The 20,750-nt window shown below is 37.7% G+C and overlaps 1 protein-coding gene across 2 annotated transcripts in view; it reads left to right on the top strand.

Annotated features, from left to right (window-relative positions):
* The first annotated feature begins 8,859 nt into the window (after positions 1 to 8,859).
* The window catches only part of LOC140154980 (high-affinity lysophosphatidic acid receptor-like), an 85,438-nt gene continuing 73,547 nt past the window's right edge, over positions 8,860 to 20,750 (top strand). For both annotated transcript variants that reach the window (XM_072177644.1, XM_072177643.1), the window contains exon 1: positions 8,860 to 8,938. The gene's annotated coding sequence lies outside the window, so the exon portion shown is untranslated. The remainder of the gene's footprint in view (positions 8,939 to 20,750) is intronic.

Raw genomic sequence — 20,750 nt, 5'->3', positions numbered from 1 at the left:
TATGTATGTATGTAGGGGTTCACTTATATGGCATTTGTAACCACCCCAACCGGGGACACACACATGAAAAACCACTGTTGAAATGCGGACCCACAGGAACTGTGGATGTCCCTGCTTGCCAGTGTTACAGCATTTGAACATGAATCCTGCAGTTAGCCGGTGTAGGGAGGTCTCTGGTTGGTATGGAGGGTGATTTCTCAAATGTGGCCTGGTTGGATAGTAAAAAGTTCAATGTGTGTGTCACCGGTTGTATGGTGTATTCACAGATGTGTGTGTGAGCGTCCTTGGTTGCCGGACGGAGGTTTACAAGTTTAGTATTAGAGTGTGAGCATGTAGGGGTGTTTGTCTTTTATGTATGTATTTAGGCCAATGTATATCGGGATGTATATAAATGATTAATTTACAAATCCAGAGCTGGTCAAAGAGCTTCAAAGTGTGCGATGCAGTTAATATTTCACCAGGTTATTTCGCAAATTTATCACACTATATCTATTGGTCATTTTCTGTGACAGATTTATCCTTGGGGATCACAGCAAAGCCTGTTATGTGGTTCAAGTTTCCTAAAGGTTGATAGTATCCTTTCAAATATGAAATAGCTTGAAATGGAAGCGTTGCTCATTAATCATTTCTTAGATGAGAAAATTTCAATGCATAATGGAGGAGCACTGACATGGTAAGATATTGGTTGTAATGGCCACATCTATTGATGCAAGTATGTAGTTTAATTTAAGTGGTCCTTAAGCATGCTAGCGCTCATGAATAGTTCACCTAAGGTAAATTAGACACCATTAGCAGGTGTAGTGTAATGATGAGATCAATGAAAATAAGTACTAGCAACTATCGATTGCTGGTTTCTGTTAGCACAAGATTTGGGACTCCTGTTGCTATGATTATATACATACAGGCGTAAGTCCCAACGGCCAATCAAAATGTTTTCAGTTCATGCATTAAAAACTAAAAAGTGAAAGGAGTTTCCTTTGGATATTTGGTCTTTAAGGGGCAGCAGATATTGTCCTAGCACTAGTAAATATTGAGCCTGAGTCAATCTTGAGAAAGTCAGAGCAACCACTGACATACTAAAACTGCAAATCTTGATAAATGTTGGAACACTTTGCAAAGGTGATTTAGATATGTCTTGTACCATCTGCAGTTATTTATGGTGCACCTAGCACTATAGTAGTAACCAGCCCTTGAAACTGGTTTTGTTTTGTGTTAGAATGAATTGAGCTTATTTGCATATTTTACCTGAAAATCCATTAATCCACACTGCAGCTTGTGCGCAATAACAGATGAACTCATAAATTTGGTAGGGTGATAGAGTATGGGGGGAATTCCCCAATCAGAACTCTTATCCCCGGTTTTCCCCAGTAATAACTCAAAATGACAAAAATTTCCACTTTTTTGCAGCAATTTTGTGCAAAATTGTTTGATTTTGCCCCCCAAAAAAAAAAAAAGACACCCCCAAAAAAAATCCAGGCAAGCATACAGGCGCCACTGGAGCGGTTTTGGGTTTAGCAGTTGTCACTGCATTTAGCAATTCTTTAGATATCAAGTAGGTTTTTTGGGATTGCCCCCATGGATAGCTATGGCAAAAGGCCCTATTAGTGCTACCAAGTAGTGCTATTATATGCCTTACTGAGAAATGATGAAAATAATGGATTTAAAAAGTTATCACCAATATAAGCCAAAAGTTCACTAACCAGATTTGGCATGCCACTATCCAAGTATTTGTTTATGTCCAATTTGTTGATATAGTGTGCTGTTACCATGGCAATGAGTATTTGAGGAGGGAGCCAATAGCTTCTGGTAAGGTCTTCTATGAGTGGATTATCTATTCCATGTCAACCCAATCTCTGGAATAATTGAAATCGTGAGCAAACTTTCACTTGCTTGAAACTTGCATATAACCAGAATCTAGATATTTAATTTGAAAATCAAATTAGCTACTGAAAGTTAAATTTTGCCTCTCATTTTGAAATGTTATAGAAGATGAGTTGTATAAAAAAATAGTGTGATCACATCTGTAGAGTTTGTGCTGTTGATATGCAAAGATATTAAGTGAAAACTATATTTTTATCCACACTCTAGGTTTTCACTAGGCTCCCATGTTATTGACTACATGTAACTTCTTTGGGACTGAGATATGACTCATAGAGATCTTCAGGGCAAGTGACTTGAAACAACAAAATTAGCCTATAAATGATCAGGTTTGGAAGTCAAATTTCATGTTTGAACTTTAATATATTTGTGCTTGGTAATAAAACACCAAGTTGAAACAAAATCAAGGATCCAATAACTTTTACTGTCCAAACTTTCGCTTCTGCATTCTTGCGAAGGGGTCAGAATTCGCCGTCAGCAATAAAAATTCTAACCAAAAACACAGCATTACAACTTTGGATGTTATGTACTGTGGGCAAAAGAAAAAATTGCCCAACAATAATAGAATAGAATATTCAGCACAACTGGTCAAAATATTGTGGAAAATGTGCTCCATATTTAAAGTATCCAGAAAGTGTGCAGAACACTTCCCATTCAAATGTGTGGGATTGAGGCAGAGTGAAAGCGTCCATGTCACAGTCTAGGTTAAGGTCTCTTCATATTTATATATGAGCTATGGAAGGCATTAAACAGCTATACTATCAGTATGATAACGCTGATGGGTTGGTGCCAAGATAGTTGTTAACCTCCTGTTTGAAGCTCAGCCGATTATAGGTTAATACATGAGTATCACTTGTTGGGAGTGAAATTGTACAAAATAATGCATGCGTACTGAGATGTTGATGCGTCTAATGCACAAGCCCCTATTTCATACACAAGCAAAAAATCCTGTGATTTTTACTATTTTTATGATAAAATTGTCACAAAATATGTTGGAAAATGAAAGCAAATATAAATGCCACCACCCGCAAAAAAATGAATGCATCCGAAAGCCTAGACGCGGAGTGCGCGCCCGTGCAATTATACAACATTTATGCACAGCTAGTAATTTACTAACAATTGCTCTGATTGGTTCTCACTATCTAGTGTATGAATTTTGGTTAGAGGTAATTGGACCAGGTATAGAGCCTTCCATAGGTGAGCTGAGGATGGAAGGAATGACCTCTGGTGACTGACCAGGTTGGATCTTGAGATTTTGACAGCTTGGTCGTGGGATCTGAATAAAAACACAGTCAAAGTCTATGGGTCAAGTAGAGACAAAACCAATTTTACTTACTAGATTCAAATTCTTTAGTTTTCACATTTGACACAGACTTGACCATTAAAAATTATATTCAGCACTATTTGTTTTGTTAATGGTATAAAAGCCATGGATATAATTTAGTTGGGTGAATTATAAATCCATGTTTCCATGCAATTCGCCAACGAAGTAATCCGATGTGTTAGTTGGATCTTGTTTTTGAGTCTTGAACCAAGATCAAAATTATCGCTTACACAAAGTTGACAACAAAGTACCATCAAGGTGTCTGATCCAGTTACCAAGGAGATATGTAACCTTTTCCCTGGCAAATATTCTCACACCTCAACTTCTTGGCAGCTTGATCATAAGATATGCTCCAATTCAATTTCAGGCTAGGCAATGGAAGTGAAACTTATGAAGAATATGAATTGATAACATGAAAAATAATTGGTAATGTCACCACATATAATTTGAAATCTCTATGCATGCAATATTAAATGCATAACTTTTACGAGATCCAAGCCTTTGGCAGCATTAAATAAAGCTAAAACACATATTGTTGAGTTTCCCTTTGTGATGGCAGACAATAGGGATGTTCTCACTGACAAATTAATTACTGACCCTAAAAAGTAATAAGGTTATGCTATGGCTACACTCATATACCTATTCTCTTTATGCAGGTTTTAAGAAAAAAATTGAAAGGCTCATTGTTCAGATTTCTTTTTTTTATATTCAAACTGTCTGACCCTCCTCCATATTTTCATTCTTGTTTCCCAGCAAACACACAACAGGGCATGCCCAGAAACCGAGACCCCCGGGAGCTGAAGTAAGCCTTGCACTAATGGAGCCATTTGGTGCAACATTTTTATGGTTATTTATGCCTATTTATTGGTTATTTTCGGAGCATATATTTGAACAAATTTCCATTAAGCCGCAAATTTTTTGTTTTAAATGAACACTCAATAACTCGCAATCAAAGCCTCAATAAAGGCATTTGGTACAGCATTTGTACATTATTATTGGTTACTAGGCCTATTAGGCTATATGCATTAATAGGCCTATTTATAGGAATGTTTTCCATTCTTGGGAAATTTGACCGAAATTGTGGGCATTTGGGTATAAAATGAGTTCAATTTACTTCAAAATTGGTGAAATATGGACCACTTTTGGGACACTTTTTTCATTTTTACTCCCCTTTTGATTTTTTAGGGGGCACTATGCCCCACTGGCTATGCAACTCTCACCCCCTCTCCCTCTCTTCCTTCCTCTCTCTCTCTCTCTTTTCTCCCTCTCCCATTTTTTTTTTTTTTTCAAGACCGGGGGGCTGGACCTGGGGGCTGCAGCCCCCAAAGCTCCCCCTGGGCATGCACCTGCACAAAATTATGTTTTTAAAAAGTTATTAACTTGTTATAAACACATTTTGGTTTTGGTCAAAATGTTTTTTAATGTTGGGTTATAATTATATTCAGGTCATGAAAACATTAACAAAAAGTTTTATATATGAAAATACACAACAACAAGATTAAATATTTTCTCAATAAAACATTTTGATCCCTTGATATAACCCAACATTTTTAAACATTTAAAAATGTTTGCTGGGAGCTTGTTAACTCAATGCAATGTGTATGGTGTTGACATAGAATAATATGTTTTTAAAGCTTCATGAATTTAGATCGAGAAAAATTCAAAAGGAAATAAATAATCTTATATCCTAAATATAAGTAAATATTAATATATAAAGTAAATGATAAAGAAAGATTTAATTGCTTACTTTATTTGTCATATGGCACCGCTGTAAACTTAATAATAGGCATATACTTTTAACATATTACTGCAATGTATGCATTGGAAACATAGGGACGAGAAAAGTTAAGTATCCAAGAAAGCTCAAAAATACTGATCACAGAAGCAGGCCCGTAGCCAGGATTATTTTCCGGGGGGGGGGGGCAATTTTGTGTAAAGTGGACTTTTTCTTCAAATTTGAACCTTTTTGACCAAAAAGCTTTAAAAAATCAAATTTTTTTGGCTCACTACGCCGCAAATTCTTAAATTTTGGGACTTTTTGTATACTTTTACAAATTCTGTTCTGCACAGAAGCAATGATCAATCACATGCCAGCTAACCTGCATGATGCTATGATATTGGAGTTACCATGACATTGGAGTTAACACTTATAACCTGGTCATTGTAGGTCCTCTCCCATCTAAAGTGCTCCATGTTTTAAAGCATATTGCTTGATTGATTCAAAGGTAAGTACTGGAGTTGATGTTAAAATAGTTATAGCTGTAACTTTTCAAAAATATTTATTATTTCATAATAAAACGTAATAGATCAGTCATCACATAAATCGCAGCAATCCTAAATTTGCGAAAATGAAAGATTCTCACAAAATTCACCTGTGAGAATACAAATGGATTTGTGCACAGTCTGTCATGGATTTGTTAAGAAGAATCACATGCACACAGGCACTGACAGGGTAAAGGTATTTTGCAAGGGCAAGTTGTGAGTTGCAAGTTCAAGTTGCGAGTGGAAATTTGCGAGTTGCCAAGGGCAGTTGCGAGTTGATTTGTGAGTTGGTATTTGCGAGTTGCCAACTTGCAGATTTCAACTCACAACTTGAACTCACAACTCGTACATTATCCACGCCCCACTAACACTGATGTACTTGAGAGGTAAAGGCTCTACTGAACACAGGGATATATTCAGATTGGCAGTTTGTGCCTTGTGAGATTTTGTGATAGCTAGGGGAGATGTTGCAGTGAGTGTCACAGGAGGGTGTCCTGTTGTACTTGAACTAGCTTTATTCTGGTTCACATCCATGAAGGTACATGTATATACTAGGAAATTGTCAAGTGATCCCAGCATGTGAGAACTGGATGTACAAACTGAACTCTTTTAATAGGTTTTATTTGATCATAAAAAGTTTATGGAGCACCAGATTTTAACAGCTCACTGACACTCATTCTGTAAATACCATCATGTCCGCTATATAAATATCTACATTTACATTTACATTTATTTTATCATAAATGCATACAACAAACATGATGGAACTTTAAATTGCAAATTTGGTCATCAGATCGTATGTTCCCAGCTTCAGTTTTGATGCACATGCACCTATACCGTACCTTAGATACCATGGGTGGAGATCATCCTTCTACAAGGGAGGGAAGGTACAGGATGCACCTTGGAGATATTTAGAGTCGATAATAATGGTAACATTTTGAATTACCATAAATTATAAACAATTTAAGAAACACAAGGAAACAAAATAAATTGTGATTCTGAGGAGTTGAGCTCAAGCCGCCACAACCTAGTTCTTATCATGTTTATGGCGAAGCGAGTGGAGATGATAGGAAGGGGAGAGATGTGAGACATAGGGGACAGGGAATGGGAAAATAGAGGGAGAGAGGGTGCAAAGAAGATGGAGGGAGAGAGGATGCAAAGAAGGTGAGAGGGGAGGAAAAGGAAGAGAGATGGGGAGGAGCAGAGATGTGCTGAACCTGGGTGAAAACCTCAAATTGTGTTCACATGACCAGAATGTTCAACCACAACATCTCGGAGGTTCAGAATCCTCAGAGGTTTGGTCTTCCTTGTGGACAGAGCATGGAAAAAATTCTGATTACATTGTAAGATGTCTTTGTCAAAGCTGTTTTTAGCATGAATGACAAATTCTAGAGATATATGAACTATAGGATGAACCAGGATAGCCACAATAACCCAGGCATAATATACAACATCTCATTGTTTGGGTTTCAAGTGTGCCATGGGCATGATACATTTACACTGAATAGGATGTCTAAGGTGATGCTTACATGTTGTTGCTACTTTATCTTTTTTTTTAACTGATCATTTTGTGAAAAGTCAGTGGTGTAGCCTTGGGGCTACTGCCCCCCCCTCCTCCCCTGTACATCTTCCCTCCACTGCTCAATGAGCTCATCTTGCCCTCCCCTGCCCCCCCCCCCCTCCCCTCTGGATGCTGGCCAACATGACATGACAGATTTTTTATGCCTTTACAGCTCACTTTTGAACATTTTCTGCACAATTTTCCCCCTTGCCGCCTCCTGGAAAAATCCTGACTGCCACGGTGAAAAGTAGCATCCATGGAATGTTGTCAAATTTGTTTGCTACCGGCAGTGCCCAAACTAGTTATTTTTAGCCCTGTTTTTAATAAACAGATAAAAATTGTTAGGTTTTTGAACTGTTCAAAAATGTATGGAACCAATCTGCAGCACCTTAAAGCTGAATGGGATATTGAACCCATAATGGATGCAAGATGAGAGAGATCCCATGACTGTAGTCTAATGGAAGAGAAAGAGAGAGAGAGCAATTTCTTTTTACAGCGGAAGGTGGTAATTTATTTTTAATTCCAATTTTAATGTATACTTTATACAGACGGGCAGGGGATTTTTTTCACTCATCAGTGGAGCAAATTTTTTTCCCATCTCACTGGTGGGTGAAGTGTTTCTTTCTGCAAAAAACGTACAAAGTTAGGCTAGAAGTTTTTTACATCATTTTCTGGCAGTTTACAAATGCTACATTTTGATGCAAACCCCATCAAAATCGGACATCTGGTTACCGAGTTATGAGCAATTTATCAATGGCTGAAAACAATATAAAACAAAAGAATTTGAACACTGTTTTTGCCAATATCTCAAAAACAATATTAGCGACATCCGACTCATTCCCCTTGATCATATATATTCCCCTTGTGTATGTTGCAAGCCACTGTGGTTGCAAGCGGAATATGAGAGAATACATAAAACGTAGCTGACTGTCCCTACAGTCTCTGATGGATGTGCAACATTCATACTAGGCCGTCTCAATCAATCGGGATCAATGAAGTACCCATCAGGACAAGGAAACATACTTGTGACAATGGACTTGTGACACTTTTGTAGTTGCTCTATAGCCTTAAGGAAGAGGCACTTGTCAGTGATACAGGTAAAGGATCCTGTATAATGAGGAACAATTCAACCCTTTTGAAATATAGGGCATTTTGTGCAAATATGTTTGATTGTTTCTTATTAATGGAGGTTTTTGGATGTTAATTTTCTCAAAAATTCTCAAAAAACATGTATGCATTTGGTTAAAAACGATTGATTTTCAAGAAAATGAAAGTTGTCTTACTTGTGAAATGATATTACGTTGTTCATATGTCAAACACAACATAAAATGTAAATTCTACTATTTGGTGCAAAAGTTGGCAAAAGTTAGGTAGATAAATATTGAAGTGCAACTTCAAACCAAGGTTTCGGGGAACACAGACTCAATGTTTGTCTTGCTTTGGGCCTGTACACGCATGGCACGTACATAAGGAAGAATTAGGCCCGTCTTGTTGGACTAATTACTATACTGGTTATCTAATTCTGTGACATCTTCAGTTGCATAGTGCAGATCATGAACCAAACAGGTACAAAGTTAGAGATGGTATAAACTGTCAAATTCTACACATTAAGGTTGGTTATTTGTAGTATAAAATTACTTTTGGAACATGATTGGAATGAGTCAATGTGGTTCTGTAAAGGCCATTAAATATAGATAGATCTTGAAATTGTGTGAATATTAATTGTCAAAATATTACCAAATCAGCAAATGGATCCACAAGTTGTTCTTGTGAAATGTAATATACCGGATAACGCATTCTATTTCCGTTTAAATTTTTAGGAATTAGGGGAGTTCTGGGAAGCGCTTGATGTAGACAACAGCTGTGTCATTGACTGATGGATTATCCCAGGACGATGTGATGATGAACCTCAGGTCAGTACCATTAATGTAACATTGGAAAAAAAGAAGCCGACAGAAATATCGGGACCATTCACACAAAGGAACATAAAATAACAACAAAATTTAACATAAAATAATATAAAGCCAAAGGGAATAAACCAAGTTTGTCTCTGAGACTTTTTGTGAAAAAAAGGTAAGTGCTGCATCTTTTTTTCTTTTATTGTTTTTAAATTGAGCTACATCTTTTTTATGTGTGTGTACTGTGCGCTGCCTGCATTAAAGCAAAATGTACTAAATTGGGAAAGCTTCAAGTCAGGCAAAGCTTAATGTCTTGCAGAAAAATATAAAGTATTTTTTATTACTGTCCACCCGGGCGTCCACCATCTATATATATAGTTGGAAAAAAATATGTTTTGGGTAGAAACAGCATTACATTTTGGATACCTCAAGAAAGTACATGACAGCATGACCCAGTGGTTTAGGTAAATGACAGAGATCTCGCAGCCAGTTCAGATCAGGGTACTGCCTGGCTGTCTGTATACCCTATATACCCTGAGAATCATGGGAGAACACTCTGACATTGAATGATTCACACAGGTTAAATTAAACAAAAATTAAACAAAATGTTTGATAGGGTGACAGGCTCTCCATACTGATTTCAACAAACTTCAGAAAATGACTCAAACTACATAAAAAAGTTGCATTTTGACATGATTGTCATAACTTGGATACCTCTCAGGTTGAACCTAAATGTGACCTGTGATACAACAACATTTGTTTCACATGTCAATGAACTTTGAACGTGAAAATTTCCCACTCAAAAATAGTATACATGTCTCCATGTCCCTTTAAACTGATGGTTGTGTTTGCCCTTTTGCATCAAGGGTGCACGGTTATTATCATATAATGTATTACAGTGATTTCACTGAATCTGCCCATCTTGCTCTATAGGTGTGAATGTCTTTGGGCAACCTGCGCTGTTCAGATCAAGACATGTTTCATTCTTCAGCCCATTCATCTATTATACTCACACTGCACATGAGAGAACAGGGAGAGAGGCAAGCCTCATGAAAATTACAGGTGTGAGTGGTTGTTGATTAGAACACTTACATGACCTATATACAAAGTCTTTTAATATTGGTGCCATTTAACAAGCTATGTTAAGTTCGAATCAGACTCCACGTTGCAATCCGATGCCATGCTGTGATGCTTTTAAAACATGGCAGCATCGCGCGATGGAATTAAAATATACATTTCAATTTTATTGCGCGATGCTGCGATGTTTTAAAAGCATGTGGGGTCTGCATCTATTTTTATGGTCATTCTGCCGACCTTGATTTTCCAGCAGCCAATCACAACCGTGCACGGCTGCGATATCGCAGCGCGATGCGATAAAGATGAACAAGATCCAACTCCACTGATCGCAGACCGAAATTTCCACCGCTCCATGAGAATTTTCACAGCCGAGCTCGTAAAAACCTGGCTCAGATTTCAGTTTTATAGCATTGCATCACGCTGCGATGTGGCGTCTGAATCGGACTTTATGCTGTTAATTTAATTGAATAATTATTTGGTTCTGACATATGATTATGAATATTTTTTGTGCTGCAGATGAGAACGAAAAACAAGAAATTAACCTATTATCTCAAGATCAATTTAAGTTACAAATGTCTCATCCATCTTGTACTAGTGCATCCCGATTATACATTGGGCTTCTGAAAGGTTAAGTTCAGTATCGCTAGGTACAAAATGGGTTAATTTACCCATCACTTGATAACATAGTCCATGTTTAACCATTGCTGGCAGCTGACTGTATTTAAATTCAGTCATAAATTAAGTCTCACAGTTAGCTAACTATATCAGAAGTTAAAATAAATAATCTGTATCTCACATGCCAATTGAATTGTACCTTTTGTAAACCGTGGAAGTTAAAATGACATAGAGTGTATCAAAGTATTATAACATTAAGGGGTACTACACCCCTGTGGTAAATTGTGACTATTTTTGTATTTTCTCAAAAATAATAACACACTGGTAACAAAAGTTATGTATATTATTGGGGCAAGGAATCCAATTACTACACTGAAATTTCAGTGACTCGAGACAAGCGGTTCGATTTATGATAAGAAATGAGGTACATCCTATCGGTACCTTATTTCTTATCATAAATAACGAACCGCTTGTCTTGAATTACTGAAATTCCAGTGTAGTAATTGGATTCCTTGCCCCAATAATATACATAAATTTTGTTACCACTGTGTTATTAGTTTTTGAGAAATATGCAAAAATAGACACAAATTTATCGAGGGGTGTAGTACCCCCTTAAACATACTTGATGTCTTGATTTAAGTATGTTTTCGCACAAGGCAAGTGCATAATAATACATTGATAGAATATGATGTCGGGAAAACGATTAAAAATAAAAGCATTTGGCAGGGCAGCCTTGGGCAAACATTACCCTATATAGCATTGTTAAAAAGGCCAATAATAGTCACAATTTAAGTGCTTTTCATATGAGTACAACCTTGCAAGCATATTGAACTTGACAGTGTGGTTACAAAGTGTCCCAAAAAGTAGACCATTATGACACTGTGTATTACGGTTCAATAGTGTGAATGCTGTGTAATTGTGGGCTTTTTTTTTCAACATCCTGTATCTAAAATTTTTATTAGAATCTTGTTTTAGGAACAACAGCAAACCTTATGCAGTCAAGTTAGGTCAATCAAATTGGCGTTCAAATATGGTGCGAGAGGTCTTGTCTTGTCTTGTCCGTACTTCACCAACTGCCGCGGCTGGGCTATAAACGTGCAGTCCCTCATGCATGCAGTTGCAAAATTAAATTGAACTTTGAAGCAGCGACTTGAATGCCTTTGAATCAGCGGCAGATTAAATGTGTGGCGGCAGGGCGTTCCAGGTTGGTATGGTCCTAGGATAGAATGAGTGAGGTTGCGGGTTCGAACCCTGGTGGCGGTTTGGTACACTCTCATCATGCTCATGGGAAATTGAGTTTGCTTGAATTGCCTTTGGACAAGAAACTTACTGCTAATTGTTTTGTTAGAATTCACACACCAATTTACCAAAACAGTTCTAAAGATATGCATAAGCCACTATGAATAATATGTAGATCCCTGGATTTTCTTCCGGAAGTCAGTTTGATTCCTTCCAGCAATTCAATATGCGGGGTGCATATAGTACTTTACACACACAATCAGTAGAGGGTACAGTACTAGACCTACTGTATGTACATACAGGTTTTAATAAAAGTCTTACATTTTTAGGAATAAAAACAAAAAATAATAATGAACAGTAAGTAGTTGATGTACTGGTCATCATGGCCATTTTACCTGTCAGTAGTGACCAAATTAATTATATGTGACATATTAAGGTTAATGAGTCACATATTGACCCCAGTCGAAAATGAGTTTTACAAGTGTTTCTAAAGAGATATTTCATATATTTATCAATAATTGCTAAAATTATGATAACAATATAAAACAAAAGAATTTTAACATTTTTCTTTGCCTATATCTCAAAATCAATATTAGCGAAATCCGATTCATTTCCCTTGATCATGTCACATATTGAGTGAAATCTACGTGCAAATGATAAAAGTAGCAAGAATCATCGATCAAAATGCCCAGGATTTATGTATTATACTTGTGAACCATAGGCATGAGTGGACTGACTGTTTGGGATACCCTGTAGCTGCAGTCTCTATAGTATTTATGATTTATCTGCCGCAAATAAATGAGACATTTTAGTTTACAAAGACATTGGATATACAGAGCTAATGCCAGGTCTAAATTAGTATCTACAAGCTGCTTCTTTCAAGTAATGCCAAAGTAATGCCTGTACTAATATATATAGAAGGATTTTGAATGGATTGTAAAAATAATGTATCCTTTTGGATTAATTGTTAGAGGAAAAGATCTGCTGTATTGCATATTATAGATTTGATACAAGTTTTTCATTTTTTAGGAATAAAAATAAAACCATCATAATAAAAGTGAGTATCTTATAACCACATTATGTCATGGCTGTTGATTTGCTGGTCATTTTACCTGTCAGCATTGACTAAATTTATTATATGTGACATGATGTCGGATCTCGCTAATATAGTTTTTGAGATATTGGCAAAAACAGTGTTCAAATTCTTTTGTTTTGTACTGTTTTCAGCCATTGATAAATTGGTCATAACTCGGTAACCAGATGTCCAATTTTTATGGAGTTTGCATCAAAATGTAGCATTTGTTAACTGCCAGAAAAAGATGTAAAAAGGTTTTAATTGAAAATTGCCGACATGTGACTCATTCATTCCCCTTGATCATGTCACATATTGCGTTAACAGACCTTAATGAAATCTAGATGCAAATGATAATAGTAGCAAGCATCATCACCAAGCGATGCCTGGTATAATAGCTAAAATTTTGTGCTTATTGGGTTTCACCATCAGAAGGTATAATTTCAATATATAAACTAATTGCCAGTAGCAAATGCATATCAGCTTTATGTCCACCATGCATTATGATCGAGCATCAATAAAGGCCATGCAACCTAATTTAAATATTTTTCAATATAATATGTATATTTTAAGGGAGTCAAAAAAAAATTGTGATATGAAATGGGGTTCCAGTCAAAAGGTTGCTTGTTTAACCCATAGATAGTGAAGGGCTCCTTCTTCTTCTTCTTCTTCTCGGATACTGCTTAACGTCCCAAGTGGAATAAGGCAAGCAGGAATTTGCGCATGCGTGTGATTTTCTTAGTCTCTTATGTTGCTTTCCTTTGCTTTGAAGAAGCTGTGTAGTGCTTCCTTGAATTGTTCAGTGCTGGTGATTTCAGTTATGTTGTGTGGGAGGTCATTCCAGTCTCTCACAGTTCTCGCACATATGAGTACTTGTAAATGTCGGTGCGTGTTTGGTGCTGGGTGAATGATCGTGAATTTGATCGCCGAGTAAGCCGTTGAGCCGGTAACAACACGAGTGAACTGGCAGTGCCAGGTGGCCCCCTAATGATTTGTGCAAGATGGATAAGCGTTGAATCTTCCCGCGTGTCGACAGCATCTCCCAATCAAGTTCCTTCATCATGTCCGACACACTAGATTTCCAATCGTAATTATTGGAAACCATACGCGCTGCACGCCTTTGTATCTTGCCAACCTTCTTTATCTGTTCAGCGTGTAAGGGTCCCAGACCCCAGAACAATATTCTAGGGTGGGTCTCACAAGTGCCTTATAGTCAGCTACCTTGGTGTCTTTGGTGCATGAACTAAGGTTCCTGCGTATAAACCCTAAAGTCTTATTTATGGAGTTCACGGTTCTGTCAATGTGGGTATTCCATTTTAGATCCTGGGTGATATCCACGCCTAAGTATGTGTGAGATGAAGTCTCTTGAAGTACTGAGCCCCCGAGAGTGTACTGAGTAACTAAGCTTGACTTTGAAGCCGGTATGAAAGTAGCACATAACATTTTGCAATATTGAAAGACATTTTCCATTTCTTTTGCCAAGAAGACAATGTGTTGAGGTCTTCTTGCAATGACATAGAATCAGTTTGTGAGTGTATGGATTTATAAATAATACAATCATCCGCAAATAAGCGGGTGGTACACTGGAGTTCATCAGGCAAGTCATTGATATAGGCAAGGAACATCAGCGGGCCTAAAACAGTGCCCTGGGGTACCCCGGACTCAACACTGACCCATTTGGAATGTTCCCCACCCACAATGACTCGCTGACTACGCCCAGTAAGAAAGGCAGATAACCACATGTTTAGCTTACCACTTATGCCATAATGGGATAATTTGAGTAACAATCTGTTGTGCGGAACGACATCAAATGCCTTCGCTCCATTATGACGGCATCTGTTTGAACACGATTATTGTGTGATAAACTGAGATCATGTATAGTTTGAATTAATTGAGTCTCACATGAGTGCTTTTGTCTGAAACCGTGTTGTTGGTCAGTTAATATATGATGCTTATCAAAGTAATTCATTATGTGAGAATGTATGACATGTTCAAGAACTTTCGAACACACTGATGTGAGCGACACAGGCCTGTAATTTCCAGGCTTTGTGCGCCCCCTTCTTATATATAGGGGTAACATTCGCCAGTTTCCAGTCCCCAGGGAGCTGGCTTGTGTCAATTGATTTCTGAAAAATTACAGTCAACATAGGTGCGATCTCAGGTGCACAATCTTTCAGGATGCGTGGCGGTATCCCGTCAGGGCCAGGGGCCTTATTTGGCTGGAGATTTGAGAGCAATTTCTCAATTCCTGCTTTAGAGATGACAATTTCAGGAATAGGAGGGAGAGTACATGGTTTAAGATGCGGCATGGATGAACTGTCCTCGTGGTAAACACCGAACTGAACTGGTCATTTAAAAGTTCAGCCTTTCTGGTGTTGTCTGAAACCAGTAACCCATGCTCTTTCAGAGCTGGTATACCTGAAGAGTCTTTACGAAGACTTTTCATAAAAGACCAAAACTGCTTCTTGGATTCAAGGCAGTAATCTTTGATATATCTCCTATGAGCTGACCGTGTCAGTTTGTGTGTGTCCTTTCTTATGGTTCTAAAATTTTCCCAATCGGCACTTTCATCACTTTTCGTTGCCCTATTGTAGGCTCTTTGCTTGCGCCTTAACATCCTCTTGATCTTATAATTAATCCAGGGAGGTTTATTTGGTTTGCCTCCCATTTTGGATGGGATGTGTTCAGCCATTGCTGACATAAGTTTCTCTTTAAATTGAGTCCATAGCTCCTCTACTGTCTCCGTGTGTGAGTTCTTATTAACAAAGACTTTGCAAAACTTCTCAAGGTCTTTCTTTAGGCCCTCCATATTAGCCTTATGATAGAGGTAGATCTTGTGCGGTTTTTGGGAGCAAATTCTTGGTTTCAAATTGATAGTTATGACTGCAATTCCTTCATGATCACTGATACCCGGCAGGGTATTTGAGTTTTCAACAAGGGTAGGATTGTTTGTAAAGAAAAGGTCTAGAATTCTGTTTTTTCTAGTTGGCTTGGTGACCATTTGGTCTAGATTAAAATCACAAGCAAGGTCAATCAGTTGCTGGCAGATGTTTCTGGGGTCTGAGCCAGCATTGATTGTGTGGGTATTCAATCTATATCTCCCAAATTAAAGTCTCCACCTAGCCAGATGTTCCCGGCGTATGCGTTCTTTATCTTAGATAGTGAGTTTCTCAATTCCTGTAGGTACTCAAGTTTCTTTTTTATCAGGGGGCGGTAAAAGGCACCAATGAGCAGCGGTTTCGATCCAACAATTTGGATCTGGGTCCATACCAGCTCACAGTCTGTGTCAAGATCAACACGGTGGGCACAGACAAGGTCATTTCTAAGCGCTATTAAAACCCCTCCGTATGAGTCCTTTCTATCCTTTCGGATGATGGTATAATTTTCAGGGAATAATTCTCTGCTACCAATAGATGGGTTCAGCCATGTTTCCGCTCCTATGACCACATCAGGATTTTGAATTTCCAGGCAAGCTGCTAGATCAGCAACCTTATTTTTAACACTTTGAAAGTTTATGACTAAGACCTTGATTGGTCTATTCTTGTGAGTTTTCTGGGGTTGGACTTTGTTTCCTTGGTCAGTATTTCCAGAAGATGGTTGGGGTATTTTGGGTGAGGATGTGGCAGCGGGTGGGCTCAATGGCGAGTCCTCATAATCAGTGGTACTAAGGCTAGAAAAACTGTTAGACAGTTCAACAGACCACTGGGAGAATAATGATGTGGAAAAGTTTGGTATTCCACAACCACAACATGTCCAGGAAATATTTGAATTTCCAATAATTTCATAGTTGAGGGTATTCATTCCCATGCACTGAGTGTGGTACCATCCTTGGCACTCATCACACTGTACTGCCCTTTGGTCCCAAGTACAAGGGTCCTGGCAGACAAGGCAGGGAAATTTAGAGCATGAATCATTTATACTCAAGCTCGGGTCTGGGCCAGGGTTTAATTCACAGTCGCCGGCTTGCATGAGTAAGATGAAAACAACATAAACCACAGTAATCTTACTTACTTTATCAACATTAATAACAAGAGCTTTCTTTTGTTTTGTGATAAGTTGAATTGGGAAATACTTGTAGTTGAATTTTGTTGATGTGTACGGCTCCATAGCAAATTCTATAAGAAAGTCAAGCACATTTGTCCACCTGTATGCATTCTTTAAGTATGAGTTTGTATTATTAAACAATGGGGATTGGTAACAAGTTGTATGACCCCAATGATTTGGTATGAGTCTCTCACAGTTACCATACACACTCTCGGGAACTATACACTGAGATGACAATAAAATTGGATCTAAGTTTGTAACTTTACCATCATGGCCATCATCAGTACACTCCCAGATGTTTTCCTCAGCTCGTTGCAGGAAGAATGCTGGTACTGTTACAATCACAAGTAATATACTCACATGCACAAAATTCCACAGGAACATGATTAAATAAGTTAGGGCAAGTCACACTGAAAAAGGGGGAACACCCAGCACAAACCAGAACCACTGCACTGCACCGGCTCGGTGGCTAAAAAATTAGCACTCCATGGTGGTCGCCATTTTCCCTGGTGACACAGGAAAAAGGATGTCGCAATTCAACAAAATGGCCGTCAACACTTTCGTCGCCACTGGCACAAAATGAAGATGGTAAATTCTTTCAAAGTTCCAAGCACTACTACCAGCAAAGTAGCTAGTTTTGGTCTAGGGGTGATTTCCAACCAAAACGTGAGGTCTTCAGATGGAAAAAAAGACCAAATTCGGTGAGAACTGGAGCAGCTTTTTCGGAGAGATGTTACGACCGAGCTGCTACTTTCCAACACGCATGCGCCCTTCACTATCTATGTTTAACCCTAACACTGCTAGACCATACAAAACTGTATAGCGACTGCAAGACCATGCATCCCACATGATCTGATCCTACATATGCACAAAACCGCAGGCATGGTGACATTCACACACATAGCTTGCTATCCCCATTCTGCTGGTTGGCACCGAGGATGAGGGTTGAGGATGAAATCACGGGCAGGGAAAGCAACTTTTCATCTTCTTTCTCAAGTTCCATCCTTACTTCTTTTCTTCCACTTGGGCAAAAACTAGAAACTCTTGTTGAAAGGATGTCAAAATCTGTGCGAGCAATGTGGAGCTATGCTGGCCACAAGCTTGTATATTTAAGTAGTACAGACATAAAAATTACCCGACAAACATGACAAAATAATAGGTAATTTGATTAAATATGCAAACTGAATATTGAAAATTTTGGAGCAAATGTTGTCAACATCAGTGTTTATGAATTTGCATACGAGCTAGCAGCCTAGAAATGGGCAAAGTATCATTCAGTTATGTTGACTCACAAGCATGACAAGGCGCGACTGAGTAGTAAACCAATAACAACAACAGTAACAAAATTTCGAGTAGGAAATGCAGTTTGATGTGCTTTGATGCTCACATTCTCACATGCACATACAGATTTAGTTTCATAGGCTTGGCTACATTTTCTAGGCCTATAGGCCTACTTGGAAAGGGTTCAAAGGAGAAAAATACAGGCATGCATGCTGAATGACATTGAACTTCATCTTTTATCATCAAGTTTTATCAGTTATGTTTTGTGAAAGGAAAAATGGTGTGCATTACATTAGGTTTGTCATACTATACTCCACTAGTATGAGTGGGTATATTATAATACCGTATATATTAAAAATAGATCAAACTAGAGCTAATTGCGCATATACATATACGCGACCTTAGCAATAGCTAATTAACTAAGGCCTATAGCTAATTAGCCCAGCTATATAGCATGAATGCATGTAAGCAGTAGTATATTATGCTGATTTTACTGAGAGGTCTTTTTTTGAAATGCACTATAACTTTGGAATTTGGCTAGAGACCAAGGTTAATTTGTTAGCTCACCTATAGCATATGCGAGTTCAAAAGGTCCAGCATATGTATAATTCATTGGAATATACATGTATGAACAGATGTTTGTAGTATTATAATTATAATCATAAATTATATTACATAATTATTTTCCATAATATTACAGTATGTGAAATCATTTTAATAAGGCCAAGTAAAGGGGGCTTTTTATTTTTTATCGTAAAATTGGTGCAAATACCCATAAATAGAACTGTTTTAGCGCACACAATAATGCCCGGAAAAAGGAGGAGGCCTCTTTTTATATCTTGTTCAACGAGATAGGCCTCCTCTAATTATCACAAAACCTTCCAAAAGTGTTTCTTGTATATTAGCAAGGCTATAGAAAGCATCTTTACTCCCTAGACATATTTTTTTTAAAGTTATAACTGAATTTCAAAAAATAAAAATATAAAGTGAAGAAACCTCAAAAAAGGAAGCGGGAGAAGACGCGAAACATGATTATTTTTTTATTCGGCCTTACCAAAAATTATTCAATATTCATGTAAATATTTCTGTGCAACTTTGGTCATGCGCTATTATAGTGCAACTTCCTAAGGTATTTTGCTACATACTGGAAGTAATACCTACATGACCTTTGACCCCAATGACCTTTGACCCAACGACCTTTGACCCCAATGGATGTATGCAAGTAATGTCACGCTATATTATAATTTGTGGAATGACTTAGAATTTTTAGTAACAGAAAAGAAAATCACATCAGGCATAATGACCTTCGTATGACCTTTGACCTCAAGGCTACTGCATGTGTCAAGTGACGTCATCTTGCTGTGTAATTCGTGTAAGGAGTAGCAATTTTAGTAAAAATAATAGGAAATAACATTTTCGGCCATAATGACCTTTCCATGACCTTTGACCTTGAGTTGGTCATGTGATATTTGTGCCACCAGCTATTGGTCCTGATGACCAAGTAACATTGTTGTACTATATATATTTGCGACAGCATCAGCATTTTAGGGTATTTGGTCATATACCAGAAGTATCCCCTTAATGACCTTTGACCCTGATTCTGGACAATAACTTTTAGACACTGGGTATAGCTGATGCATGTACCAAAGTGCCATCATCGTGCTGTGTAATTTGTGGAAGGAGTAGCATTTTAGTGAAATCACGTTTTGGCCATTGACCGGAAGTGGATGACCTTTGACCTGAAGTTGATCATGTTTCATTTGTCCCCCACCCAATGGTCCTAATGACCAACTATGGTCAACATGGCTCAAAGCATATGGCTACGGTGGCTCATTATAAGATTGACAGAAAGAAAGAAAGAAAGAACTTGACAGAAACAGACCTTAGCAATTTTGCAAATTGCTAAGGAAAGACTAGAGTTTAGGTATTGCTGTATAATTGCATCATGCATGACATTTTATACAGTGGCCCTGATTTTCAACTGCCCAGTCAGAAGCATAATGTATTAAGGTATCATGGCCAAGTTAAACATAACCTTTTATAGCCTTTTGAATTGCCCAAAACATGTTAACTAGGGTTTTTAATTACCACAGATATCCAGTCAACACTGGTCAATATTATTAATATAGGTTCGTCTTCGAAGTAGAGACTACATGTAATCCAAATTAAGATAAAGTATTTTAATAAATTTGAATATCAATCTATATGAGATTTGTTTTTCTTATTCATATCAGATGAATTTTAATCTATGAATTAAGAACATCTTTTGGATGTTCCAATCACAATCTTACAGATAAACTTTTTCTAGTCTTAGGAATGACATAGTAGCAACAAGCATGCATTGAATGTGCCCTTTTGGCAAGGGATGTGTTGTTACAGTGTCCCAATGTCAAAGTCTCCCCAGGCTTGTGATTAAGGTGGTACTATACCCCTTGATAAATTTGTGACTATTTATTTTTCATTTTTCTCAATAACACACTGGTAACAAAAGTCATGTAT

The sequence above is a fragment of the Amphiura filiformis genome, chromosome 6 (assembly GCF_039555335.1).
Source record: "Amphiura filiformis chromosome 6, Afil_fr2py, whole genome shotgun sequence".
In the NCBI taxonomy this organism is placed as follows: domain Eukaryota; kingdom Metazoa; phylum Echinodermata; class Ophiuroidea; order Amphilepidida; family Amphiuridae; genus Amphiura; species Amphiura filiformis.
Note: the sequence above shows the minus strand (reverse complement) of the source record. Positions and strands in the feature narration are given on the sequence as shown.